We start from the raw sequence: 15,487 nt of genomic DNA on the forward strand, positions 1-15,487 counted from the left end.
ATGGACAATCTTAACTAATATTTTAATATTTTTATTTTTTAATTATTTTTTCTTTTCCTATTATTTTTCTTTTCTATCTCTCCTTTTTCCCCATTTTCCTTCCTCTAGTTGATCGCTTGACCAAGGTGACTAACTAGAGGTGAGGGTTGGCAAGGTTGACCTCTCCATCGTCGAGCAAGGGTGAGCCTCACCAGGGCCAAGTGAGGCTCACCCTCGCCCTCGCCCTTGCTAGATCCGACAAGTGCTCGCCTCGCCAATGGCTGGGCGAGCTCACTCTAACCTACTAACGGTGAGGCAAGCCTCACCACTAGCCGACGAGCTGGCCTCAGTCCGACAACTAGCCCTTGCCTCTAGCTAGTCGCCTTAGTCCAGCGACTAACCAGAGGAGAGGAAGAAGGAAGAGGGAAAAAACAATAAAGAGAAAGAAAAGAATAAAAATTAAAAATTAAAAATATATATATTATTAAAAATTGTCAATGTTAGTCCTAGTTGTGCCAAGTTAGTACCAGTCGTGCCACAAAAGTGCCGGCCGGCCAAATTTGACCGGATGGATTAAATTGGTACAATTGCAAGAGGTTTATGACTGAATTAGCATAATTGCAATAAATTTAAGATTTTTTTCGATAATTTTCCCCATAAATGATGAGTTCAGTTGCGAAAGACCTATCTGAAAGAAAATCGATTGGCATTTCCACCCGATACATCCAAGAAATGAAGTTAATCATCCTCCCTTTTGTTCCGTGAGTTATCAGAGTACGAAATGTCTTTTTCGCCAATGAACTTAGATCGAGATGTAAATCTTTTGCGTCTGAAGTTGCCCTCTCGTGGATTCATGCTTTATTAGTTAGATGTATCAGATCTTCTGTTTATCAATCCTCTCTGCACACAGTATGTGTCATAACGTACGTGAGCTAGTATGTATTGATAGATGACTTTAGGTCCATCTTACAACTCTCGCTTTTAATTCATCAAGAGAAAGCGGTTGACTTAATTGGTTTAAGTCAATGTGTCAATACATCGGACGCCTCTCGTGTGACACCGGATGTATTATTTCTCTAAATTGGACCTTGTTCGTGGCTCGTTTAAATGGGTCCCTAGTGTCTGAAAGGCAATATCTGATGTTCTTCTTCTAGACAAAAGGTAAATGATTTGCACGTGTAATCGAATTTCCTTCACAAGCACCAACCATCCGTTAAGGCAAAACCTAAATTACGGATCTATTCACATCACCGGAAAATGTCGAAACGTTGCCGCCTCACGAGGACCCGCCCGAACTCACCCTACTCGGGGCGGCCTCGTAGGGGCGTGGAGAAAAGATGAGAATAAAATATCATTTCATGCACCGCACTGGGTGGGACTGGATTGAGATCACCCTCTCCCCCTTACAGCCCTCCATTTTCTGTAATAAATGATTTTTCTTGGATCTTGTTAACGAGTCACCGTAAAAAGACTTTATTTGAAGATGGTGATGGTGCAAATACATTCCGTTTAACCCAACTCAAGCTGAAGAAACTTATTCAATGGTCACCACTAATCGCTTTTGATCCCAAATCTTTGGGCTTGCTTTTTCCAATAAACGTTGGTTACATTTCTTTATGACCTTGGCGCTGTTCAATACTTGTCTTTCCCTTTAGGCAGTTTCGCATTGATTTTGCTTCAATAGCTTCATTGGAGCGCTTTTTAATATTTATATCTTTTCATCGCTTGAAATATTATCCGCTTTGACTTGTCCCATACCAAGCCATACAGTTTTGTTCTTTAGAATAAATTCGCCGCCGTATAATAGATTTATGATTTTTTAGATAATTTTCTTCTTGTTTCACTTATGTAACAGCTTTCAATTATAATGTTTGTCAAAACAAACTAATCGCTGCTTGAATGTACTAATTAGAGTTGTCGACCGAAGAATTCAACTCGCCGCCTCAAGAGGACATGCTCAAGCTCGCCTGCTTGGGGGTGGCCCCGACCTGATCGGCGTGCGTAAAGCATGGAGCGGGAAATAATTACGAAGTTTTGGTTTAAAATAATCTTAAAATTTCATTGAAGTTTTTTAGTTAACCGCTCAGTAAATTCATCCATCCAACATTTGACTTCCATATTTTATCCGCATAAAGTTAATAAGATATTTCGCATCCGGTCGTCATCCAATATGACTCTTTGAGGTGGTCCTTTCCTCTTAATTTCCACGATATCGACATAAGAACAAATCGATTAGATAGGACTCAAAAGTGAATTTTATTCCGCATGCCTCCTAGGAAACCACTAAAATTCTACACAATGTGAGTTGCTCCAATTCACATCAGAAGAGGGCGTATGGTAATAAAAGATGGGTACACGTTAATGAGATATTTCATATAGGGTCGTCATCGAAAGAGACAAATGATGCCGACGACGATGACGAACCATTATATTTTCTATGAATCCTTCCGGAGACTCCAATATGATTCTTTGACGTGGTCCTTCCCTCTTAATTTCCATGATATCGAAATAAGAAGAAATCGATTGGATAGGAACCCAAGTCGGTTCATCTTGCACCTCTCATTTACTTTTATCATCATGTTAAGGTAAACAACCGCTTGACTTGATCGATTTCGGTGACCAGGTCAATACATTTACGGCCTATCTTGCTTTCCTCCCTTTTCGTGTCTTTTAGTATCATGAATTCTTTGCAATAGAATAGGACTTTTTTTATCTTGGACTCGTTATTCCGTGTTCCTATTATTATTATTTTTTTAAACTCACTCTGAAATTTTTGGCTATATTCCATTGCCAAGCGTGGGAGTCGAATTCTACATGTGAAACTAAACGTCCTCACTCTCAGAATTTGGAAGCAATAGTTTTGTTTTGGTGTGACGAAGGTTAATAATTCTCACGCGCTATAGAATTTTCTTCACAAGCATCGACCAATCAAAGTGGAGATGTTAATGGCGGATCCATTCACATTGCCGCGTCAAGAAGTCGCCGCCTGACAAGGACCGGCCTGAACAACCACCACCCCACGCCCACCCCCCAAAACACGGGCGACCCCCGACCTACTCGGCGTAGGGAATGGAGCAAGATCTGATTGACTATTCCACAAAGGTCGGATTCCCCCTGTAAATCAATGGCATACCGAGTTAACGAGAAATTTCATGCGCTCGTGATTTTTTTTGAAAATGGCGTCGTCATTGATGTTGAGCCCAATGCATCTTCTTTGAACGCTTCCAGATACCCCAACGCGAGTCTTTGAATGGGAAAATGTCGACACGTCGCCGCCTCTGGAGGGCCCGCCCGTACTAATCCTACTCGGGGCAGCCTCGTAGGGGCATGGAGAAGAGATAAGAATGAAATATCTTTCCATGCACCGCATGTGGTGGGATTGGATTGAGAAATGAAGCCAAGCGTCATCCCTTCTGTGCCGTGAATTCGACAATCCTAAGGTTTATGATAAGCATATGAAATGTCTTTTCCGCCGAAGAACTTAAATCGAGATGTGAATCTTCCGCATCTCAAGTTGTTTTTTGGGGGATTAATTCCACTCTTGTATCAAATATTATGTTTGGTTTAAGTCATCGTGTCGACACATTGGAAGACTCTCATGTGACACCTGCTGTGTCCTTTTCTCTAGATGGGACTTTGTCCCGGGTCTCGTTCAAATAAGTCCCCAGCATCTGAAAGTGAGACTATATTCGGATATTCTTCTTCTAGACATAAGGTAAATGACTAGTACACGGAATCGAATTTCCTTCGCAAGCATCACCTATTCGTTAAGGCAAAACCCTAAATTGCCGATTTGTTCACACTACCAGAAAATGTTGACACGTCACCTCCTCAAGAGAGCCTGCCCGAACTAATCCTACTCGGGGCAGCCTCCCAGGGGCATGGAGAAGAGACAAGAATGAAATATCTTTTCACCGTATGATGTGGGATTCGAATAAGAAATGAAGCCAAGCATGATTGCGACCTACCCCACAGGGGACGGGAACATGTTATTGCCTAAAGGATGGACCTAAAGCCCATGATTAGGCGCGAGCTCTCTCAAACCCATACCTCACGTAACATTGGGGTGTTTTTAAGAATTTTGCAATGAAAAATTGCTACTAACTTATTGGGGTTAGCTAGAAACCAAGTGATGAGGCTCATGGGAGTGTACCTCACTTTCTACGCAACTAGAGAAATCTAGGGTCTTGGATTTGATTAGACTAATTAATCAATTTGTGCCCTTTTTGTACCTAATCTTATTCATTTTAAAATAAAAGATTTTTTGTCAAGCAGTTTGGATTGATTTTATACCTATTCACTAACATGTAAGATGATCATGCAGGTACGCAATCATTAAAGTGAATATTTAGCAATCAAACTCCTAATTGTTGTGAAATTAGCACATGTAGCTAAATCACAAACATAGTTAAATATGTAAATTAAACCTACGACATAATCGAAATACGAGCAAACAAATGGCCTAATTACACTAAGAAGGCAAGACATGGCAATTCCTACCCAAACCCTAAAAAAAAAAAAAAAAATCTTTTTTTTTTATTTTTTTTAATTATTATTTCGGATTTTTTTGGGCGAACCAGGTCGAGGTCGGGTCGGGTCAGACCCAACGCGAGTCTAACCCAGTCAGGTGGCCTGGGTCGTTCGGGCCGCTTGGGGGCGGGCTGATCAACCCGCATGTAACTTCGGCGATTTCCCAAAAAGGCCAAGCGGGCCAGATCAAATCTAGCCCAACTCGGCCCTCCCTCTGGTCTACGACGGCTCAGTCGCGACCAGAGGGAACCGCGACGGTGTAACTTCGGCGATTTCCGAAAGGGGAAGGAGGCGGTGGCCAAGGGGCGAGGAGCTGGTCGAGGGCTTCGTTGGCCCGCGCCCTCCCCGTTCAGCGACTATCCAACTGCAAAAGAGAGGAGGGCGGAGGCGAAGGGCACAGGTGGTTTCCGGCTGGGGCCACGACACTGCTGCCTCGATCAGGCGGGGGCCATCCGGCTTCCGGGCAAACGGCGGCAACCCCGATGGCCAAAATCCTAGCTGGGCTCTACACGGAGGAATTGGGGAGGCAGAAGTCGCTTGGGCATTTCAACGAACAGATTGCGTGCGCTAACGAAGCTAACGGATTTCGGCTCGGCCGAGACCCGAGCATTGATCCGAACCTTCAAAAATACTTGCTAGAACATCAAACAGGATAACGGGGACTAGTGGTGGCCAGAGCTCGCCCGAACTGGTCGGGATGAGCTCTGGTCGGCTCGCTTCCGAAGAGACACGCCAAATGCTCAATGGAAGGCTTACCTAGGTTCCAGTGGGAATGGCGGCGATTGGCGTCGGTCGCCGGCTCGCAGGCGGCGGTAGGGTGTCGGATGGCCAGCTCTCTGGCGGTGGCAGGGCCTCTCGAGCTTCCTCTCTTCTCCTGTTCTCTCTCCGGTCTCCTTTTCCACCGTTTGCTCACGGTGCTCGCTGTTCTATTCGCTCCCTTGTTCGCGAGCTCCCCTCCGCTCCTTTTCTTCTCTCTACGTGCGCCCGGCCTCCTGCTGTGCTAGCTACGACCTGCCGGCCTGCCCCCAGACCACCAACTCTTGCCGAGCATCGCCCCTGCCTCCCTTATTCTCTCTGTCACCTGTTTGTTCTTTTTGCAGGTCTTGCTCGCGAAAGACAGCATGAGGAAGAAGCTAGGGCGTGGGCTGGGCCGAGCAGGAGAGGGCTTAGGCTGTACAGGGAAAATAGTTTTTTTTTTTTTTTAAATAATTTAATTTCTTTTAAATGATTTTGTTTAAAAATAGGTGTCAACAAGCGTCATCCCTTCCGTGATGTGAATTTGACGATCCTAAAGTTTATGATCAGCATATGAAATGTCTTTTCCGCCGAAGAACTTAAACCGAGATGTGAATCTTCCGCATCTCAAGTTGTCTTTTTGGGGATTAATTCCTCTCTTGTATTGAATCTTCTGTCTGGTTTAAGTCATTGTGTCGACACATCGGAAGACTCTCATGTGACACCCGCTATGTCCTTTTCTCTAAATGGGACTTTGTCTCGGGTCTTGTTCAAATAGGTCCCTAGCACCTGAAAGTGAGACTATATTCGGATATTCTTCTAGACATAAGGTAAATGATTAGCGCACGGAATCGAATTTCCTCCGCAAGCATCAACCATCCGTTAAGGCAAAACCCTAAATTGCCGATCTGTTCACACCATGAGAAAATGTCGACACGTCGCCGCCTCAGAAGGGCCCGCCCATACTAATCCTACACAGGGCAGCCTCACAGGGGCATGGAGAAGAGACATGATTGAAATATCTTTTCATGCACCGCATGTGGTGGGATTGGATTGAGAACCCCCCCAAAAAAAAGTAGCCCATCATTTCCTATAATATATGATTTTTTTTGTCTTGTTAACGAGTTACTATATATATATATATATATTTATTGGTGTGGTTGAATGTGGTTGTCCTTGCAGCAAAATAATAATATTACTCAGTTCTAGCCCCATACTAATTAAATGATGTTCAAAATTTTGAGTTGTGGATTGTAGGGTGCCCACCATCTTATCGAGGATCTCACGTACCCTTTTAACAAATTAATGTAACAATTGTTGGGAGGGCACGATAAAAGCCAGAGCCTAAGTCCGAGTCTATCAACATATCTAGTCAGATGCATATTTACTCAAAAGTTTAAGTCAATGAATTATGGGGCCGAGTAAGATATATAAATTGCTTGACACCATATCAATTATCCAAAGTGGGACTTATTTAACACAACTCAGACGAACAACTCAAACACTATCTTCAAGCATGTTGTTCAATGTCCAAGACATACCCCATAGCACTCATGGCCTACCTGTACCTTCAAAATATTGCAATACACACGAAGATTACATTGCCATGAATTTATCAAACATTCACGAAGTCCGAGCACCGTGCTCCAAAAAGAACTAATTTTGACACCACAAAAGTTTGGCGAAACACAGATCGATCGCAAAACAAGATGCTACAAGTTCTTATTATTATGTTTAATAGTAAAACTTCGAACGTTTATTTTCCCTTTCCTTAAATGGATTTCATCAAGTAGGCTTGGGCATCATGCGGGAGTCGACCTTGCGGCGAGGACGTACAGATCAACATCCGGCTTGCTAATTCACATAACTTAGAACAAACCCACCGCAGGAGGGGACGGATCAGATTCCATACCTTGCGGCCATCACGGACGGTTGGAATGTTAGCTATCCCTTGGCGTATCTTGAGAAGCAGCAGTTGCCACAGGAGCTTAGTGAGCTCCCATCCCTGGCTAGAGCCAGACCCCACCCCTCCCGTCAGAGTTCCCAAGCCATCCCCCAGGGCTGCGAGTATTCTGTTTGCCTGATCTCCGGCTGCGGGCCAAAGGACCATTCCCATCGAGGACATACTTCATTATGAGATCTGCCACCATCTGCATCGCCGAATCCGAAGGGTCGGCCCCCCTCTCTTCTTTCTCGTCGATGGGGAGCTTGATGTTAAGGCTTAGGTATGTTGTGAAGTTGGCGGTGCTGTTCTCTTCGTTTCCTCGTGCGGACTCATCAATGCCGTCGAGCTCTCGAGCATCATGTCTTGGATGCACCCAACGTGAAAACGGCGATCCTTGCCTCCCGAGACGTATGACCAGCTCGGGATAACAGTTCTCTGATCCCGGATCAACTCCTCCTTGCACCAGTTGCATTTCAATGATACGTTCTTCGTCTTCAGCTTGAGCTTCTCCCTATAAAGAAGCAAAAACAAAACGTGCAAGGATATAATGACAGAAGACAGCGATTGTTATGCAAGAAGCGGAATCTAATGCACCATTCAAGCCAATATTAACCGACAAGATGATGAAATTTGGAGCGAAAATCCACAGGAGAAAATAAAGACAATAAACGTGGTTAGATTAGAGTCAATACTTCACGAGGAATGCGTGCCACAGAAATTCAATATTAATCGGAGAATTATAACAGTCATGCAATCACTTAATAGCTCAAGCATCATCAATTTTAGATTACACTCAAGCAATCTCGCAAAGTGTTATATCGGAATCTCTCGTAGAATTTACTTAAAATACTCAGAGTAAAAAAAACCCCAACCCTCCTCATGGTTAATAAAAAGGCAACGGATAAAAAGACAAGAATTGAAACCTTCGAAATAAACCTTTCAATCTAAGCAACGTGGGACTTCGGTTTATTTGTAATCTTGAAAATGAACTTTCCATTTGGCGAGGATCCCGAGACACTAATTCATCAATTCTCTATGTTGGCTCAATGTCCGCAGCCAAGGCAAAGACTGAACTTTGCCAAAGGAATGGCAAAGACTGAACTTTGCCAAAGGAATGGCTTCATCATCATCATGTTTGTCTTGTTATCTGCTATTGCGATCTTCTTTATTACAACCATGCCTTTCACCGCAACATTTTGCAATGTTGTTCTACTATGGTGACCTAGGAACTGTGAGGTGTCTCTTATCCTTTCATTTTGATAGAACCAGGTAAAGTCTTTACCACAAAATTCCATACGGTTGTTAGTTCTCTAGTGCTTCATTTGTTTTCAAAACTTCTTCTTCATCAACGTCTTAAAACTATTTGAATGGACCAAACACATCATATTTGTGCTGTAAGGAGTATAAAATATCTTCCTCACCTAATTATCAATGAAATGTATTGGACACCTCCTATTGAAGGAATCAGAGAAGTGCTTAGATTTTGGATATAGTCAACAATTTGCTTAGAGCTTGTTTGGTAACCATTCTATTTTCGAGAACAATTTCTGCTTAGAAATGGATTTTTTTTATTCTGTTTCGGGGATGAGTTTTGAGTATTTGACGACGTTTCGTAACTATCCAAAAATTCTATTCTTGAGATAGAAATGCATTTGGTAAGACCTAAAATTCTTTTGTGATTTAGAATTTCTTTTAATTTTTAAATAATTTTATTATATGTCTCTCTTTTTTCCTTTTATTCCTCTCCTTCTTCCTCTTTGGCTGGTCGCCGGCCCGGTCATCACCGGCGACCAGCTTGACAACAGCTAGTGACCTCGTTGGAGCGTTGCCAACTGAGCCTTCCCGATAGTTGGCAAGCTTAGCCTCGCCAAATATGGGCGAGGCTCGGCCTCACCGGGGGTTGACGATGCTCCGATAAGGTTGCCGGTCCTCGTTTGGCCGATCTTTGGCAATGGCCAGGCTAGTGATCGACCAAAGAGGAAGAAGGGTAAGAGTAAAAAGAAAAAAAGAAAAAAAGAAAAGAAAAGAGGAAGAAAAAGGAAAATTTACTTGATTATGAAGTTGTTCGCAGGAATAAAAAAGCAACTTTTTTATATTTCTTAATTCTATTCCACATTTATTCCTAAGAACAAATTTGTTCAAGGGAATAAAAAAGTTACCAAACGGATTTCTATTCCTTTTTTTTTTAACAAAAAAATAGAATCAAACACTATTTATCAAGTTAACAAATAGACCCTTAGTCTAACATATAGCCAAACTGAATTAAACTCGACGCTACTTTTCGAAGATGTGGTGCTTACATAAGTCTAAGTTCCCTAATTTTTGACCCTTCGACAATCTCCCCTCACTGATGTGCTCTACCCTGAGTCAAGTTTGAGTCTAGCTCACTAGACGAAACTACAACAACTTCCGTCAAGGTCTCTTCCAATAGATGAAAGGGAGAACTTACTTTTTGCACTTTGATCATCCCTTAGTGGTATATTGAGACTCAAGTGTCCCGAGAGAATTAAGGTTCTTCTTAAGCTTGATACATGCATCACTTCTGTCATTGTGCTTATCACCTTATTGTGCATCCACATCCAAACTATCCCCATCTCCACAGCCTTACAAGCTGCACTATTCCCCTTCCATGCTCTACCGCCATCTACAATATAGTGAGGAGTAACCTACCTCCTCCGTCATATGATGAAAAACACCATCAATCTAGAACCTGCTCATCTCCTGACAATCACATATAAGACTGCCTCAACATCCCTGGCCCTCTCTTCGACAACATTCATTGCATTATCGCTTGTGGCATCCTGCCTTCCGCCTGTGTTTCTCAACTCCTAGCAATCTCTCTTAACGTGCCCCTCATTGCAAATTAATCATAGTACACCCCTACTATTTCTTTAGATAAGTTTTCCAAGGAATCCAATAGAGACAACAACAACATCATACCTTGTTTCTCATTAAGTAGGGCCTCCTCGACGTTCTTCAAATTTATCATGAATTTGTTAAACTCATTTAACTGGGCTCTAATTGAACTGCCTTCATTTATCCAGAATTGAAAAATCCTTCTTAACATGAACAGGCGGTTCTTCAGACCCTTTGTCAGGAAAAGTGTTTCAAGTGTTGCCTAAAGTTGCACCATTCTTTTCTCTGATTAATTTAGTCAACACATCATCCCATGGATTCAATAGGGTTACACTCTTTGCCTTCTTCATCAACTCAATCTTACTAGCCTCTTTCATTGTTTTTGACAATTTATTATTGTCATTGAAAGCCTTTGCCAAACACTAAATTGTTTATAAGGCATGCATCTTGATGTTCCACAACCCAAAGTAATTTCTTTTGTGAAATTTCTCTATCTCAACCTTTGCTCCTGACATGATTGCAAACATAGTATTTCCACACAATGATTAAATAAGCAAAAGCCCCCATATTATTCTACAAAACCATACCTCGAGTTTTCATTCCAATTTTTGTGCAATAAATGGAACCTAAAGTTGTTCCTTTCATTAAATTTCTTAATCTCAACCTTTTCTTCTGACATGATTACAAACAGTCTTTCCACACAATAATCAAACTATCAAAAGCCCTAAATCATTTCTAAAAACCTTGAGATCGGGCTTTAATATTATTTTTTGTGCAGATGGAACTTAAATATCCGTGCAGTTCAATAGCAAACACAAGAGAATGACATTAACAAAAAATAAAAATAAACAAGAATCAATAAGGATACTTGTGGTTTACTTCGAGTGTTAGTGGTTTAATCTGAGTGTTAGTATATGCTCCACTGGGAGAGGCACCGCAATGAATCCACTATTAATTAGAACATGACAGGAGTCATCCAATTGTTCAAGTATTTCCTAGCATCATATTGCACCTAAGCAATCCCACAAACTCTTATCCCACATTCTCTCACAGAATTCACTTAGAAATTCCCAAACTTATAAATAGACAATCTTAATAAAACAAATAAACCCAATGTCTCTTGTTGCTTAAATAGAAATGTTTAATTGCAAGAAGTCAAAATGAACCTTAATTTGGTAAGAACTTGAGCCACTAAGGTGCTACATGGTAACATTTCTGCTCCTCCAGATTTTTGTTCTTTTGTTCCCAGAAACAAAAAAAGAACATAAATTCGTTTGATAATGCCAACTTATTTTTCTGTTCCCCGGAATATAAATTTAGCCCTGAAATATGGAACAGAAACAAGAAACAAAAAAAAAAAAAAAGTTACTTCTTGTTCCCAGGAACAATTTCTAGTATTTTTTATTTTTCTTTTGTTCCTTTCTCTTGCCACGGCCACCTCTAACTACCCGAAGCCACCGCCACCCGCCGCCACCGCACGACCACTGCCCGCCGACCGTCATTGCCAACCACTGCCCACAACCCATCGGCCGCCCATCTACCTCCAAAGTGGCCGGCGGCTAGCGGTCGGCGGTGGCCGATGTGTCTTGTGGGGCAGCGGCCGTCCCGTAGCGGTCTACGGTGACAGTAGGCGGCCAGCGATTGTGCACCAATGGTCAACGAGCGGCGACGGGTGACAACAGCTAGCGGGCAACGACCGGCGGCAGCAATCGGCAATTGGCAATCGGCAATCCATGAACAAGAATAAAAAACAAATAAATACAAAAATACAAAATCTTGCCAAACGCATTTCTATTCTTTTCCTATTTCAAGAATAGAAATTTTGTGTAATTAGCAAATACCTTATTTTACTCAGAAATTGTTCCCTAGAGTAGAAATAGAAAAGAACTATTTCTGAAAAGAAACTATTCCCCATTCAAGAAGCGTTACCATGCACACCCTAATTTATCGGCAATAATGTATGTAGGTACCATTCATCTTATTTAGCAAATAAACTTGCCGCGATGAAAAGAAATCTAAACGTGAAGGACTTATTGTAACCGAAAGAAAGGGGGGAAGTGCTTATTTAAATGACCGCCTGCGTAGGCTCATGGTTGAAATTGTGCAATATGCAATTTATCCCAGCCGTGAATACAAAAGTGAACATGAAACCCTCCTCTCTCTCTTTTTTTTTCTCTCTCTACTCTAATAGAAAATAGCTTTCCCACCACCCAATTCTCCTTCATCGACCGCCGCAATCGATATCATCAGCTGTCTCCAACCAATAACTGCGCGCCACCATTAATGGAGACCTCGCCGCTGCGGCCGCCATAGATAGAAGACAGAATCCCCGCCCTCCCTCTCTTTCCTCAACAATGAAACGATTGCCACCAAGATTTGATGGTGCAGCCCATGCTGAGTTAGGGGATTATTATAAAAGAAAACCATAAATATATTATACGGATATTAATTAAATTCTAAATTTTTTAATTAAATTAAATCATAAATCTTTTGATGATTATCAACGTAGTCATTGAGGTCAATTTTAACTAGAAATCAATTACAAGAACGGTGGTTGTCCTACATGACCCGGTGAACACTGACGTGGTTAATTTTTGCATTTAAGAAAAAATCTCGAAATTTACTTCTTTGTCCATTTTTTTCCTTTTTCTTTTCTTTGCTTTCCTTTCATTGTTCCTTTTATTTTATTTTCCTCATCCAGCCACAAGCGACAGTGTCGCACTTGGCCAGAATCGGCGAGGGCTCATGGTCCTCACCTAGGCCCTCACTGTTGCACAAGTAAAAAACTCAGAGCCTTTCATAAAATTAAATCTTTATCGAGTGAAATACTAACATAATAAGTAAAGACAAAATTTCATAGAATTAACTGAAAAAGACTTCAATGTTAAGCATTTTCATTTCAGTCATAACCAAAGAAACCAATTACGTTATTTTACTTGGCATCATCTAGTAACAAAGATAACAATCGACTCCTTTAAATCAAGCGTTGAACCATGGTCGCTGCCCTTCCAGCCGTGTAAGTAACTCACCTTCTTGCCTTAAATAAATAAATAAAACAGATAAATTACTCACCCAATAACTTTTATGAATGTATCAAGGTGAAGACAACATGGGTAAAAGCTGCTCTTTCCATCAACCGACATGTACCCACAACCGCGCAGCGGCTTGGAGCATGCCCCGCAGAATTTACCGCGGCCGCCACGGCCGCCATCGGTGTCGATGTCTGTGTCGGTATCATGAGTTTTGACACTTCGAACAAAAGAGAGATCACCAGGATACTCTGGTACAGGACTGGGAGCGACGGGAGGTGGAGACATGCACACCTTGTGAACGTGGACCACGTACGGTCCGCACGTGTACGACCGCCCGAACCCAATCTCCTTGCACGCCGTGCGGTAGAACAGGTCGCGGCGCTCGGCCAGCTTGAGCCTTTGCTCCGGGTGGATCGATGATCCATCCTCAAGGGCGCCATCTCGGAGGATAAACATTAACTTGAGGAATAGGGTTTCAAGGCCATCCCAAAGAACGCAAAGGGAAACGAAAATCGACATCTCCTTTTCCTTTGTTGCTTCCCTCCCGATTAATCAGAATAAATGAGATGTGGAAATAGAAATAAAATCTAGAATGAGAATTTATATGCTTTGAGTGCCTAATAAAAAAAAAATATTAGGTTACTATCTTCCCAAGTGAACGAGAATTCCGTAACAAAATTTCCTTCGCTAGGCATCAACCAGCTAATGAGGAAATTGGAATTGCAAATCTATTTACACCACCATGTTGAAAAGCCGCCGCCTCACGAGTACCTGTCGAACTCGCCCTGGGGCTTGGGGGGGTGTGGGGGGTTGCCGACTTACCCGGCGCAAGGCACGGAGCATGACCTATGTGATGAAATTATCAAATGCATGTGCGATTTTATATATATTCTGATACTCCTTCTCACACATCAATTGAATTTTGGCCTAAGACTAAATCATGCAAATATTTAATAGAAGAGGCACATAGGGGCTTGAAATTATTTGAATTCAAGATCATTGTCAATTGTATACATGATATTATATTTGTATATTCTAACAATCAGACTGAAATACCTCTTCATATTGCACACATTGTGAGATCAGAATGAGGAAATACCCCCACACTCTATGCACATATTTGTGGCATAATAACACGAAAGGATTAATATTGCGAAAAACTCCTAACCAGTGTACCTGTGACAAATTTACTCTAAACTAATTTTTTGACCACCAAAAATCTCAAATTGGTGCACATGTGATAAATTTACTTTAAATTAATTTTTTAACAGCAAAAAACCCAAGGTTGATACATTTGTGGTAAATTTATCCTCCATTAGTTTCTGTTAAATTAGATTCTTGCCATTCAACTCAGTAATTTAACGGTACAATTTAATAAAAGTAACGGAAGGTAAATTTGTCATAACTATACTAATTTGAGATTTTTAGTGGTCAAAAAATTAGTTTGTAATAAATTTATCACGGATATATTAGTTTAGAATTTTTGATGCATTATCCCTAACATGAAGTCTAGTATTTTTAGATATTCATTATGCTAGTACTAACAAATTAGATCAATTGCATATTATAGTTCCAAATTCGTTATGGTACGGGCCACCAACATTAACAACCACTTGGACATCATTATAAGAGCTTCACATCAGCGATGTATGAGAAGTTCAATGCTATAACTACTCCACACCGCCCGTCATCCCGAAAGTTGGAGGTTGAGGAATCTGTTACTGTAGTCTATCAAGATACTAGCGGTCAAAAAGTTTTTCATGCTTCATTTTTTTTCTTGTTTGGTTTAGTCTGTACAATCTAAACTCTAAAATTATGTCTATATGTTTTCTTTACATTAACTAATTATCTTACTAATAAATAACGTGACATAGTAGTGTTATGATTTACTAAAGGTGATTGATACTTGATGCTCTCAAGCATTTTGCGTGCCGAAAAGGGGGGCCAATTTGAAAATATGAATGAAATAAGTCCCTTGTTTCACTTATATAACAGGTTTCAAATATAATGTCTGCCGGAACAAACTAATCTCCCCTTGGATTTACTAATCACAGTTATCGACAAAAGCACTTCAATCGCCACCTCAAGAGGACACGCCCGAACTCGCCTGCCTTCTTGACGCAAAAAACACAGAACTCGTCTGCTTTCAGCGGACACAAAACATGCAGCGGGGAATAATTATGATGTAAAGACAATATTTTGGTTTAAAATAAACTTAGTATTTCGTTGACCTTTTCTACTTAACCACCAATTAAATCATCCGTCCAAGATTTGACTCTCATATGTTACTAGGATAAGTTAATGAGATATTTCAAATTCGATCGTTAGAGAGAGAGAGAGAGAGAGAGAGAGAGAGAGAGAGAGAGAGAAAGAGAGAGAGAGAGAAGGAGGGAGGGAGGGAGGGAGGGAG

Source organism: Eucalyptus grandis, chromosome 3 (genome assembly GCF_016545825.1).
Source record: "Eucalyptus grandis isolate ANBG69807.140 chromosome 3, ASM1654582v1, whole genome shotgun sequence".
Taxonomy (NCBI): Eukaryota; Viridiplantae; Streptophyta; class Magnoliopsida; order Myrtales; family Myrtaceae; genus Eucalyptus; species Eucalyptus grandis.